Source organism: Rhinolophus ferrumequinum, chromosome 3, assembly GCF_004115265.2.
Source record: "Rhinolophus ferrumequinum isolate MPI-CBG mRhiFer1 chromosome 3, mRhiFer1_v1.p, whole genome shotgun sequence".
NCBI lineage: Eukaryota > Metazoa > Chordata > Mammalia > Chiroptera > Rhinolophidae > Rhinolophus > Rhinolophus ferrumequinum.
This window is the reverse complement of record NC_046286.1, coordinates 99,177,939-99,188,687: the sequence shown is the minus strand read 5'-3', so window position 1 is coordinate 99,188,687 and position 10,749 is coordinate 99,177,939.

Here is a 10,749-nt window from a genome sequence, read left to right as displayed (position 1 = left end):
CTGGGGACACTGGGCCACGAGCCTCCTGAGATGGGACCGGCATGCAGAGGCGTCCCAGTTAGATTTCCTGTTACTAAGACACGTCTAATGGGCTGAGGTCATTTGTGAGGAAGCACCTTGGGTGTCTCCTGAGACTGGTCACTTGGGAGGGAGGGAGAGAAAGGAGGAAGGAGAGAGGGGTGAGGACTGGTGCCCTGAGACAGCCGGGGCCTGGGGGCTGCAGGGTGTCCTGGCTCCAGACTCCATGGGGTGGAGTGGATGTAAGGGCCGTGAACTCAGCATAAACCATCATTATCTGGAAATACAGGAGGCCTCAAGCCTGGGGGGGTGGGGGGAGTTGGAGGCCCAGAGCCTGCAGACTGACTAGCAGAGAAGGACCTGGGACGGAAAATAGATATTTTCACTACTTTGAACATTTAAAGGTATAGCATATACACACTGTACCAATGTCAGGTTCCTGGTTTTGATATTGTATATGGTTATCTGAGATGTAACCATTGGGAAAACTGGTGAAGGGTACACGGGACCTCTCTGCACTATTTGTGCAACTTCCTGTGGGTCTATAATTACTTCAAAATTCAAAAGCCTTCAAAAACGATACGGGATAAAATTTTTTTAATAAAAACTGGCCATGTCCTAAGTCACAAAAGTTAACTCCCACAAATTACAAAAGAAAAAAATAAGTTGGGACATCATTTTGTACCCCAGGCCATTGGAGCAGAACTGCAGGTTGCCCGGGGGCTGGCCAGGGAATCCTCTACTGCTCCGCTGGCCTTGCTCCGCTGGCCACGCTGGCGCTCATCCCCAGGCCTGATGTGAAAAGGACACTATGACCAGTAAAGGGGGGACATTTCCATGAGGGCCCCTCACGGAGGTGACTGTGCCCATTAGAGAAGAGCTGCAGCGCTCTAGCCAACACACACACGGACACACACAGACACACCGACACAGACACATGCACACTCACACACACACAGACACACACACACCCCATGCTGTTCACCCCATGCTGCCACCTCACCTCCATGGAGCGCACTTATTTATTGTGGAACCCCCCCACTCCAGTGTAGGGGACCAGGGCAGGCCTGAAAGTTAGCAGCAAAAAGCAAATTTCCACAAATGGCCTCAAGAAACACACACAGAATGGACCAGACTTTGTTACTTTGTCGCTTGCACCCTCACTTCCGTCCTCTGCTTCAGGGACCACGGAGCCTCCAGTGAAACAACATTAAAATACAGAAACTGTGAGTTTCTTCTTTCCTCCTTTACTCCTTGCTTTAATACAATCTCCAACAAAATCCATCCCCAATCTAAAAGGTTATGGAGAAAAATAATTGGACATATAAAAGATTCAGAAACCTACAATAAGGCGGCTTATGTGAGCAAGTATTTTTCTGTGAAATTGATTTTCTCCAAGAAAAAGAAAACTTTATATTCTCAGAGAGACTAGGGAAGAAATCGCATCTATGAAAAGAGCACCATTTGAAAATTTTAAAGTATTGTTTTTAGAAGTAAAACATTAATTCCTCCCTTTCTTAGCACCACTGAAGCACAAATAGCATATTGGATATTACAGAAAGTCAAACTAATACCTCCAGAAATGCTCTGAGCACTCAGAAGAAAATATAAAGAGGTGAACATTATGAATCACAAGGAAGGTAAGAAAAAGGCAAGAACACAGTATTTGTTGACGAATCTACACAAGAGGGATTCCAGAAGGAAATAATGGAGCCGAGGAGAAGAAATAACAGAAGAGAAACGATCAAATATAGAAATCACATCAGCTACATTCCATGACAATAATGCAATAGAACGAAAGATTACTAGCAAAGGGAAGCACAGAGGGTAACAATGAAACCACTTTCAAGCTAAAAGAGAGTCGCCCAAATCACCCGTGGGTAGGAGAGGAGGGAATTCCGCCATCGCAAGGTCGGAGCCACGGCAACGCAGCCGTCAGTGCCGAGGAGTGTGCTCATCAGAACACTGGCAACTTGTCTGTGTTTTAGAAAATTAAGTGGCAATGAAAATACATATTCCAGTGAGGAAGTAGGAAAATAAAGAGCAAAACAACCTGGAGGAAAGAAGGAGGAAGGAGAAGCTCAGAGACTCATGAGTGAGCAAGGAGCAGAGTAAGTGATCCCGGCAGCTTGTCACCTAGCTGTGACAAGGCGGTCGAGGAGAGAGAACCCACTGGATGTCCCCAGATAGGAGGCCAGACAGGATCAAGGAGGTGGCGAGCAGTCTGTGGAAGGGCCGTGTGGGCCTGAGAGTAGACCAGGACAAGGAAGGAGTGGCCCTGCGGGGCTCTTGTCTAATGGGAAGGGACATCAGTCCCATCTTTGGGTCTTGGGGAATAGCTTCCGAAAGGAAGTCACTTTTGTCCATCTTCACGTGTACTCCTGTTGAGACAAACCCGACTCCTAGGCCACGAGCAAATGGCCATGGTGGGTGGTGGCCATGGTGTCCTTTCTTGGAGGGTATAGGCAGGCTTTTGGGGACACCAGGCCACAGCACGCCTGCCGTGGCCGGTTGGGGGGTTGTCCACAGGCCATCCCTGAGCCCCTCCCCCTCTGTGGCTGTGTGACATACGGAGCAGGTGAGGGGCATGTAAACCTAGGTGCTCACCTTGGAACGCTCCTGTAGCGTGGAGAGGTTGGTCTTGAGGCACTGGTGGCCACGAGAAGGGACCTGGAGAGAAATATAGGGCCAACAGGAAGGAAGCTGGCAGTCCAAAGGAGACATACACTGGCACCAGCCATTGCTGCTTGAGATGAAATCCGTGTCTCCAGAATCCTGGGGCCTGAGTTGCCGGGCAACGCAGGGTACAGGCATTGTGGATCTATCTAATGCCCCAATTTCTAGGTTTGTCCCACTAACTTTAGACGTGTGGCCTTAAGACCTATGGTTTTAAGGTCTCGTTTCCATCTCCAGGTTGGACGTCTTGACAGAGTTAAGCAGGGTGGAACACAGACTCCCGTTCTTCTCCCAACAGCCAGGGCATCTTGGAGACACTGTGTGGTCCTCACCGTCCCCCTCAAAGGCCCAGCCAGCTCCCCACACTTCTGGATTCATAGTAGCTAAGGTCACTGCCCAGAATGCAGCCTCGTACATGGCGCCAGAGGACAACTCCCACAGTAAAAACACTGTGAATATTGATACATGTTTCCTTGATCTGATGATTTTTGAAGAGCAAAGTAGGATAATTTTTGCCTGCAGCAGAAAAGGCAAGACAGCTGGTCCTACAGGACCTCCCTGGGCCGCTGATAAGCTATACGCTTTGGGCGTCCCCAAGATGGAAATTTGGCTCTAACCTTTTTTTCTGAGGAGCATCTTGAAGGGATTGTTCTGGACATAGCCTTGGGGTTCTTTCACGGCAGGTCTGAGGGTGCTGAGGGACATTCCCCTCCCCAAGCGAAACTGCCCTCTCCATGCTCTTGATCTCTTCCTCACCAAAATGCGTGGACAGAGTGCCGTGGCCTACCCACGGGCAGGGCCCACAGCTGTGGACGCGGCCGATTTCTGTGCCCTCTTCCTGCGGGGATGTCCCCCCACCTGGGGGTTCTCCCGTATTCTCTCCTCTTCCTCTCAGCCTTTCCTTTTCAATGCTCTTGTTCTGAATTCTGAGCCTGGCTCTCAGATCCCCTCAGGGGAGCCACCCATGCTCACCCCCTCTATGCAGATGACAACGAGGTCTGCACTCCAGCCTAAATTAGGTTTTTGATTCCAGACCCCTGTGTCCATCTGCCCACTCACTAGCTCCCCTAGGGTGCTCCATAAGTGCCACAGACTCAAAGCGCCCCTCGGCAGCTGTAACAAAACAACACAAACATATCATCTTGGTGCGTGTGCTGGAACTCAGAACAGGGCTTGCGTGGCTAAAACCCAGGTGTCACCAGGGCCGCGTTCCCCTTGAAGGCTCTAGAGGAGAGTGGTGCTTGACCTTCTCCAGCTTCCAGATGCTGTCCACATTCCTTGGCTCAGGGCCCCTTCCTTCATCTCCAGGGTGTCTCTTGGGCCATCCCTCTGTGTCACACACAGACCCCTCTTCTGCTTTTAAGGGCCTTGTGCTTGTCTCAGGCACACCTGGGTGATTCGGGGTAACTTCGCTATCCTAAGGTCAGCTGGGAGCAGCCTTCATCTCCCTCTGCCAGCAGCCTAACATGTCTGCAGGCCCTGGACATTTTCAGGGCCACTGTTCTGTCGACTAGACCACCTGCCCGAGGCTTGCAGCTGGGTCCCCAGATTTGCTGCTCAACAACTGTCCACACCACTCTCAGGGACGCCGCCAGGGTCTGACTCTCCCCTGCCCTGTGTCCACCCCATCACTAGAATCTACCTTCCTAATAACCCTCGAATCTGTCCCATCTTTTAAAGGCTGCTAATCCTTTAGCCGACGGCCACCGCTCTCACCCAGCCCTCGGTGTCTTGTGTGAATACTGCCAATGCCCTGATGGTTTTCAGCCTCCAGTTTCACTCCTCAGACCCCCATGTCTTTCTAACCTGGGGAGCTGATTACACTGCTCCCTTGTTTAAACCTTTCAGCAGCACCAAGGCCAACTTCCTTCAGAGGAACACAGGGCTTCTGCGGTCTGGTCCTCGCTCCATCCCCAGTCTCATCTGTGGGACCCTATGCTACTCCTCCCTCAGACCACTTCCAAACCTGTAATCCAACAATTCTGGATTTTAGATCCAGAATGCCCAGGGAGCTTCCGTAAGTCTCTCCCACAGGAGCCCACTGCCTCGGAGAGAATGCCTTCTCCTTTCCTTAGCCCCATTCCAGTTCCCGCAGTCTCCTACAGGAAGCCCTCCCAGGTTGCCTCCTCCAAGCTGGGCTGGGCTCCTCTCTTGTATCCTCTGCCCACATGTCTGCCACACGCATCGCACTGAACAGTTCTTATCAGCTGATGTGCGTGGCCTCCATTAGGCATGTGACGGCGCTCGGTATTTGTTTTCAGAATGAGATGTGCTGTGGTTTAGTACACGACCATTTCATGCTAGAGGTGTGCTTAGGCTTTGCCCACTGCTATGACTCTGATGGGAATGACACAGAGGCGTAGTTGCAATGGGGTCTCGCTGTCTGTGGGAGAACACAAAGAACCCTGCTGGCCTGGACAGCCGGGTGGGGTCTGAGGCAGCACCCTGCAGGGCCTTGCCCCACCCGCCCCTTGTGGCCGGTACAGGGCTGGGTCATGCCCACCCCCACGCCCTTGCTGGGGTGGGATGGTCAGGAGCTCTCAGTCCTGGAGTGGATGTGGACCTTTCCCGAGGGGATGGGAGCCTGTGAAACCCCCCCACAGGTCTCCACCAGAGTTTGATTTCATATGTGCTTTTGAGAAAATAGAAAACAACAGATTTCTCACTTCCACAAGAAACTGAGGCAGGAGGCTATGAGGACAGTGTTCTCCAAAACTGTGAGTTCAATTCCCCGGGTGGGCATAAGACCGTGAAAACAACTTACAGGCACTTAGGAATCTCACCGTTTAACAACAGCCTCTCTTCTGGGTGGGTGGAAAGAGATGCCACTTCGTAAGATTTGATTGCTCAGGACTCCAAGCCCCCAAACTAATATTGAATTTCATTTCTGAAAACAAGGCCCACCAAGATGAAATTCCACTAATTAACAAAAGCTGATTTGTTTCCCAGATGCATTCCAACCTATTTTGCTCCAAAGCAGACATCAAACGGCAAACGCGGGGAGAGGGGGTTGCCCATGAAAGTTGGCTGAGGAGACCTTCACTCTAAGTCCCCCTTTGGAATTGAATCACTACGGCTCCTGGTCACCAAGAGTCTCCTCCCTTCAGATCTGATGGCCAACAGAAGTAGTGGCCATATGCTCACACCATTTGGTGAAAAAGACACTGAACCAACCAAACAAGCACGGCACATATGGGTAAATGTTGTTTGACCCATATTTACCCTAGGAGGATATTCATCTTAATTGTGTAGAAGATATGTCATTTTTCTTACCCACGAACAAATAATCTCTCATATTAGACCAGCATTTTTAAAGCGAGGACCCAAACTTAAGCAACTGATGTCCTCCCCATATGTCCCTTGTCACTTGTCATTCCTCAGGTGCCTTGAATCACAATGGGTGACTAAAACGTGAAACAATAAAGAAAATATTATGAAACTGACACCTCAAATGTTGTCTGGCAGGAGCACCAAAGAGGTCAGTTATTCGGTAGAATATCTAAGAGCCTCCAAGCCAGCAAAGCTTCCCAGAGACCCTAAGAAAGCTCAGGCCTGAAGGTCATGCTGATCCCTACCAGACAGGCCCATTTCCTGGATGACCATAATTTCAATTTTAAAACCTAGTTGGAGTTTGGTTAACTCCAATTTCTTGTCAACTACAGTTGACCCTTGAACAACGCTGGGGTTAGGGGTACTGCCCCCGCACCCGCCACACAGTCAAAAATCTGCTTAACTTTTGACTGCCCCAAACCTTGAGCTGTCCCTCAGTATCTGTGGGGCATTGGTTCCAGGGTGCCCTGTGAATATGAATGAAGTCCGCAGATGCCCCAGTCCCCTGGATAAAATGACACAAAGCAATGCATACAGTTGGCCCTCCACATCCAACCACAGATTGAAAACAGGACAGGGATTTACTGAAAAAATCCTCATAGAAGTGGATCTGCGCAGTTTAAACCTGTGTTGTTCAAGAGTCAACTGTGTCACCTACGAAAGCCCATTACTTTTCAAAGAAATTTAAATTCCAGTACAAGTTTTGTGGTGTATTTGAAGGTTCTAGAGGGCAGAAAATCTGGCTGACACGTTTTGGGAATCTCAGTCCTTAGCAGAGTATCTGTGTCTCGTAGGGACACAGTGATGAGTTGCTCACAGGGGGTCACACAACCTTTGGGCGTGAGAATGAGAAGGGAGGTCAAAGGAAGGCTTGGATGACAGAGACGCACGCATGACACGGCTGCTTACGCCGGGGAGTGGGTGATAATTCTGTCTGCACCTCAACACGAAACAAACATGTTCTTAGGGACAATGAAGATAAAGCGGTAAGGAGACTCTCAGAACTTAAACAAGGACAGAGCATTCACAAACTTCCCTGATTTCGGTTTAAATTTGGACTATGTTCCTGTTAACAGAGGCACAGATGTAAACATATGACACTACTTTTCAATGATGAGATTTCACAAAAGATGCACCCCCGCCCCCCACCATTCTGTGGCCAATGTACACCACGGCCTCTTTTAAAAGCTTCTGTCTCCTCTGGATTTTGCGTCAAGTTGAAAACATTTCTTAGGCAAATACACATTCTTGGAAAGGGAACATCTCAGCTTGGTTGCAACTACTTTGAGTGTCAGCCTACGCTTCTGTTTTTGGAGCCCGTATGTTATGTTCTAGACCAAGGCTTCTACGAAGAACAACTAATGGCTGTGAAATTCTCTCAAGTGCAAAAACCATCCCACTGTAAAGTGATCCCACTTACCAGGAAGCAGTGTTGTAAATGCTGTCAGTTCTTGCCCGAAGGGCGGCTTTTGTTGGAACAAGGATATCTTCAGGGACCTGAAGTTTAGGGTCCTGAAGCCTTTGGGAAAACCTCCAGAACATACAGATCCTGGGCCAGCCCAATACCCCGTTTATGCAGAAGATGAAAGCTGAGCTTATTTACCTGACCTGAAGCTCACCCGGAAACGAAGAACATTCTGAAGGCCACTTCTACAGCCCACAGAAATATGGCCCATCGCCAGCTAAGTGTGAAGACTGAAGTCCTTCTCCTCTGGGGAAGCTCTGCTGTGTGCGTCAGATGAAAAGGAATAGCACATAAGACATTGTGAGTGGCCACCTGCCATAGTTCACCCCTGAAAAATGTTGCCAGCCATTTTTTTTTTAAAGAAGTGCAGGACAGGATGTTTATTGCGTGACTGTATTCCAGAGCTATGCTCCCCCAGGCCTGCAAAATGAAAAAGGAGGGCTTCCACTACCTCTGGACATCCAACATCCCCAAACTGACATTCAACAGAGAAATTATGCAGAATCACTCTTGGGGCTAAATGCGGGCAATCAATAGACTAAGACTTCATGGCTTTTACTAGAAAGCCAAAAACGACAAAAAAGTCACACCAACTGTATGACTGGTTATGAAAATGGGAAGCTATTCTCTTAGGCCAGATTGAAAAATTACACGAAATACTCTTTAGAGCAGTGAGCAAAGTGTATGTGTATGTTTAGGATTACTGTAATCACTGAAGTTACAAGGTCTTTATAGAATTATACTATTTAATCCTCAGCAACCCTGAGGTAGGTGGCTCCCCCATATTATAGGTGAGCAAACAGGTTCAAGGAATTTAAGTACCTTGCTGAAGGCTTGGGGGATAGCAAGAGAAGGTTCCAGGATCTCTCCCTCAGTGAGGACATCTTAATTTCAGTTTATGGAATAAGAATACACTGTGGATAAGCAGGGAACACAGATGTTTAGAGGTCAGGCATGATCTTTGGCTCACGCAGGTATTTCCCAAAGGTCTGTCGCATGTTTATAGGATTGGAAAAAAAAAAGTTCCGCACTTATCTAAGTCAGAAAATGCTTGGGATAAATGGGCTTCTTTTCTGCAGGATTTCTCAGAGTAATCTTTAATATAACATGGATTACAGAAGGCTAAGGGAAGAATATGTAAGGCATTTTCTTTTTGAGCTCACTTCTGCTTCTTAGAATATACTTTGGAATAAGCCAGGGTAAAACTTCAAGTCCCTGAAATCAAATCTAGGAAGACAAATGAGTCTCCTAATTTTGGGACACATCAATGGCCTTCCCCCAATGTCCCCTCCGGAAGTTTCACACATTTAAATCCCAAAGTGAATGAACCTGGTAAATGAACTTCGGCATCTGAGAAGCCTGCGTGACTTGGATCCTCATCAAACACAGGCAGGACTGGAAGTCAGTGACGGATGAAACTCAGTGACAGGAAGTGGGCATGGGCGCATGTGACGATTTGTGGGACTTAGGAACAAAAGGGCCTTGAACAAGGTCTTCTCGTACACTTCAGCCAATTCCTGAATTTCCCAGGGCTTATCATGTAACCTGGGATCACGGGGCACCCTCGGCTACTGTCTTTGCTTTTCTCTCCACTTCAGAACACATGAGCAGCTCCTGAGACAATGAGCAGGAAAGGGACCCAAAGCTTTAGCATCAGGTGTTAGAGTGGGGTGGGGCCTCAGAGACCACGTGTTAAGAGTGGGGTGGGGCCTCAGAGACCGTTCACCCCAGCACGTTTCACCGAGCACACAGATGAGCTTACCGGTCAGGCTGCAGCTCAGACTTGACTAAGTGTTCTTGATTTTCAGTCCAGAGGGTTTCTCCCCGCACCTGGACTCACTTCAGCTAGAACCTCCCTTTATTTTAGTCAACAAAATGTACTGCGGGTTCTCAATGCATCAAGTCTATCGGGAAGCTACTTTATTTCTGTAATCGTCTGGCATGAAAGACTAGAATGTAATTGAAACAGGGTCTTTTTTCATTAAGGATTCCGGAGAACCGCAGGACCAGCTTGGCACATAGTATGTGCTCCATACGTCTCCACTGAATCCATGAATAATGGGACTCGCTAGTAGGTTACATACTATTGCCAAAAATATTTATTGGCGTTTTTAAAAGCTTGTTTGTGAATTCTCTGGGGGTGCTGCAGGGGGCATGGGAGGGCAGGGACTGTCAGGCAGCTGGGCCTCAACTCTCCAGTTAAAGACGTGAAACAAAACTCAGCAAGAAGGAAAACGCGTTGTTTGGCTCATTTATAATAGTTTCTCTGCTTCCTCGCAGGTGAACAGATATGGGAATTGGTACATGGGGTTTGATAGGAAATGAAAGATTTCCAACCGTTTTTAAATGGATGGATTTTAGGGCAAAGGCCATCTTTTCATAAGAGGTAGTTAATAGCTTACATTGTATCATCAAGCCGCTCATACCCCCCTTTAAAAAACCATCCTCTATTATCACTTAAAAAAAAAAAAACAGCTTAACTAGTTTTTGAATAGGTCACACTCACCAATAAAAACGGATTCTGTATCATTCTCAACCTCAAACAACACCTTTGAATAGTTTTTCTGAGCACATGCCACCCAGTATCTCTTGTGACATTAAAAAAATTCACTCAAATACCAACAGATTCAACTTTATAGCACCATTCCAAAATACTAAACTTTCTTCGCACCTTTATTTTAATCTTTTTTTGTACACATTTAAAGTATGGGCATCCTGTAAATTTCTGAAAAGCCTCATAGGAAAAAAAAACCAACTAATTTTTAGGACAAAGCAGTAACTCAGTTTGTAGGCAAGATGATCTCAGGCGAGCTGTGAGTTCTTCATGGGCTTCTGTCGTCTTGATTCTGGGGTGAGAATGGAGATAGGATGCTAACATCTTCCTGGATTATTCTAGAGGTTACGTTGCATGTCAGTATGTAAAAACGTGTTGCTCAATGGTCAGACTCTAGGTATCGATTACAACTCAACCATGACAAGAACAGTCTTTTGTAATGCTTTTACTCTTTTGACAAATGAACGGGGATATTAGATAACTTCAAAGTCTGTATACACCTTTTATTCATACTCTGTAAGAGAGAAATTCGAATAATATTGAATTCCCTCTTACAAATCTCCGTATTTGAAGCTTGGAGCACTAAAATCTGTTCTTAGCAAGCAGTTAAGAGTTCAAGTAGAAATATAATGGGTTTTTAATTCAACATATATTTGGCTGCATTGTTATGTAAGAAGACTGACTAATGTGGGAGTTGATAGATGAT